Source organism: Gavia stellata, chromosome 1 (assembly GCF_030936135.1).
Source record: "Gavia stellata isolate bGavSte3 chromosome 1, bGavSte3.hap2, whole genome shotgun sequence".
NCBI lineage: Eukaryota > Metazoa > Chordata > Aves > Gaviiformes > Gaviidae > Gavia > Gavia stellata.
The window spans coordinates 8,393,148-8,397,232 of record NC_082594.1 but is presented as its reverse complement, the minus strand read 5'-3'; positions in this window follow the sequence as shown (position 1 = coordinate 8,397,232).

Genomic DNA, 4,085 nt, shown 5'->3' with positions numbered 1-4,085 from the left:
ACAAGTCCATGAGCTGACAAATCCTCAAGCATGGTAATAGCTTTTACTCCTTTAAAAAACAGGGGAGGCAGCAGGGAGTATATTTTTTTGAAGGGCTGCATAAATGCTGCTGAAATTAAAAGCCCACTAAAAATACCTTTGGAAAGAATACATTTTGGGAAATAATGCTGTAATGAAGGCAACGTGCGTCTTCAGTTATGGCAATATTCCAACACTGTTCCTTGTCTCTGTTTTGAGGTTTGTAGTAAAAAGTGTTGGACACAGGGAGAGTGTGAAAGCCATAACCACAGGTAAAAATTGCATTTTAGTGACTGGAATTTAGTGTCAAATTATGCACCATTATTTATAAGAAAGTCCTGCAACTGAATGGATACGCTGGAGTCCCTGATTACGCATGCTAGTGTTCTCAGGTTCTCTAGCTATTTTGGATGCAGTGGCACAAAATTCTGTGTTGCTTCCTATGTGATTCAGCTTAAAATACAAGCTTTGGCAGTGTGAGTACCTAAACAATGGTGTTACAGTCAGAGAATTCCTTAACGTGCACAAACCATTTCCTTTTGGGTAAGTAACGCTGCACTGTGGAAAAAGCACACAGCACTGGGGAGAGCATCATTGGATAGCATATTCTGTGCCAGAATTCCCTGGGTTTGCGACTTTTCCTTGCTTTGGACTCTGGTGTTTACCCAAACTTTCAGCCTTTCTGTACGCTATCGCTGGTTGGCTCTTTTCCACAACCTGATTATCTTTTGTTCAGTTTTTTTGCCATTTGTCTGCAAATACCTCTTCCTGGAAAACTGGGAACAGCAATAGGTATCTCAGGTTCCTGGCCAAGTTTCCATTCGTATGGTTTCACTTGCTCCATTCTGTCAAGTTACTTGCGTGCAGTGTCCTAAGGATATCATTTAGTGGAGTGCTAGTAAGCAGCTAGCCTTTATGTCTTGGCCCCAGTCCACGTAGGTCAGGTTTACGCAAGCCTGCTTACTTGCGATGAATTCAATGGCTAACTTTACAGCCTTTGGTTTCCTGTTTCATGACTTTATGGAAAAGATAGTGTTATGGTGCTCTTGCAAAGGCTTAAAAATGGACATGCTAGGATCAATCACTTTACCTACTAGATTGCATGACCTAGAATCTCTTCTGAACCTTTCTCTTCTGCAAATACAACCTAGGGCTCTCAAGGTGAGGAGGATACGTTTTTCATGTCTTAAAGGGTCTGACATGCTGCAATATAGGAGAGGTTTTGTAGCATAGAGGTGTGACGCTGACTAAGCTACCCTGCTCAAAGTGGTGCTGTTGTCTTATCCTCAGGTTCTGGATTCATCCATATCAGAGGTTTTTTCTACCCAGTAGAGCCTTTCAGGGCATGCATTCCCAGGAGGTGTATTACCTCAGCTTGCTGCTTTGAGCTCTCAGAAAATGTCGCAGAGGCTTCAGAGACATTGCTGGTTTCAGGAGTTTGGTGTTATCTTTTGCCCCTTGCCCTCCTGTGCCACACTACACCATTCTATCTCATGCCAACGCAACTATCTGGAGCAGCACAGTGAGCTATCAGTGTCTTAATCAGGGTGTTAACACACCCTCCCTGCCCTGTGTATGCTTTTCTGTGGCTCAGGGTGGAAGTAGAGGAGGTTAGTAGTTGTGCGGCTTTCGAAAACCAGGATCAGGTTAGTGAGCTGGTTTAGAGCATTTGCAACTCGGCACTAAAAATAGATGGCCAGGTGCACAACGGAAGTCAGAAGTCCTTGGGCTTGTTGCTGAAGCCTCTTGACTCGTTAAACCGTGCATCTAAGGATGCAGTTTATTTTCTGGGCGAGGAGCAGCAGCAACATGTCCCTTGTGCACATGGATGCTTTTGTTAACCATGTTTTTCTGCTTTAGATCTCATGACCGAGCCAAATGTTTTGCTGTGTGCAGTCTTCTGAGCAGGCAGCGGCAGCTTGAGAAACCCTGATGTCTGTAAGCAGCACTGGTGATTGCTAGATGTAGTCTGACAAATCCCAATGGGAGAAGAGAGCTAGAGTATGATGTGGAGCAGTTTACCCCTAAATTTTGCCTTTTATGGCTGTTACAGAGGGTACTAATTTGTTATCTTACGATGGAACTGATTTCTTATGCTCAGGGAGTTGTACCCCTGCGCACCTAGCCAAATATCCCTTTTGTATTTCATGGCAGAGTAGATCTGCAAGAAGATAATTAGGCACGAACATGTTTCCCATATGACAGATGAAAACCCTAAGCTCAGTTTTCCACATCAACATTTTTGCAGTGCTCCTGATAGGAGTGAAGTCAGCTTCACCACCGTAAACTCTTCCAATGCAAACATGACTTACTGCCTCCATTCTGATAACGGTGAGTGTTGTCCTCTGATGAGGGTGATGTGGTGGCAGCTGTTTTAAAGTGATGTGCAGTGGCTTTGTTGTACTTGCTCTCCTTTAGTGAATGTCAACTAAAATAGTAATTGTGTCCCCTAAGAGATTATTGCTGTTAACCTTTCTAGAAAAACAAATGAGGAGAAATAGAGGCAGATGCAATCCTCACGTGAACTGGCAGGAGGGTGTTGCACTGCCAAGGGGGTAATACGTCCCACCAGGGATGAAGGGCAGTCATGCTTTACTAGCTCATATCAGCGAGGTCCGTTTAGCCTTATGCAGATTCCTGCCCACTGAAAGCTCCTCTTGTCTCCAGGGTAGATTGTGACTGGAGCAGCCGCTGTCCCCGTGCTACCTCCTGGAAACGAGTGATGAAAGACAGTTTGTTTTAGTAGGCACTCTGGTCCAATGAAAAGAAATTAATTTTTTTACTCTTCATTATAAAGACTTAAATAATTTATAAATCAATAATTTATAAATACTTTATAGTGTAAATATATTTATAATACATATCTGGAAATAGATGCATATATGTATATGAATGTATACATTTAGATACATTTATATATTGTATGTATTAATAATATATAAAATAACAATTTATAAAATACAAATTAATAAGCCAAGGGAATTATGGAAAAATAGAGGAGCTCTGTGTTGTCAACAGACTCCTGGGATGGAGTAGCTGTTCCCTCTTGAGAACAGATCGAACGTGAAAGTCTGGTCCCTAACAAATACAGTGTGTGTGAATCATCTTGTTTTGTTAAAATTTCTGACCATGTCTGTCTTTTAAACTCTCATCCTGGAGAAGGTTATTTGGCTGTGGATTAACCTTGTCATAAATGCTGAGCCATGTGACGTGCTTGGCCATGGAAGTAGGTATGTGTGGGATCTCTCACAAGTTTCTGTCAACGCTGAAGTGTTGCGGCTCTCCAGAATGGATAACATTGCTGCCAGTCCTTGTGAGTGGCATTGCAGTCTCATTCACATGGGTTTGATGGTATCTCAAATATCCCAACTTTTTGCTATAGTTGGTTCTCTGTTATCTGAAGGTTAATATAGGTACAAATCATGACAGCCAAGATCCTTGGTTTGGAATATGCCTGCCTCCCTGTAATACTCAGTCATGCTCTCTGGTATGGGTGGCTCTGCCTCTTGGGTACAGTCAATTTCCAGTCTTACTCCTCCCAAAGGAAACATGCACCTGAATTTTCTCTATGCTGTGGTAGTGCTTTATGTGCACAACTTCCACGTAATGTGCAGCTCTGTGGGATGCAACAGGATGGCTACCCCAGTCTTCCCTGAATTTACTGCTCGTCAGTTAGTGACATAGCAGGGAATGCAAGGCATTATTTTGCTCATGTCCGCCACCCACAAATGACATTTGGTTTTGGTCACCATTTTGTTTCTAGCTAATACATAGGTGCTAAGGGAGGCTTGGTGCCAACACACAGGTTTTCCAAACTTTGGGTTTTTTCCTTTTCCGTAGTATCTCCCTGCCCCCCATACATAGTACATTGCACTCAGGGTTCAATTGGTAGGTTATACCCTGATGTGTGTGAGAAGCCCTAGGATAATTCCTTGTTTGTTAGCTGTGTGGAGCTGGTGATTCTGGTGGTTGCAGAATTCCGGCTATTGCATCCCATCATTATAAAGAAGAAGAAAAAAGAAACCTTAGAGGAAAGAGCCCTCCTTTCTTTTTTGCCTATTGGGATG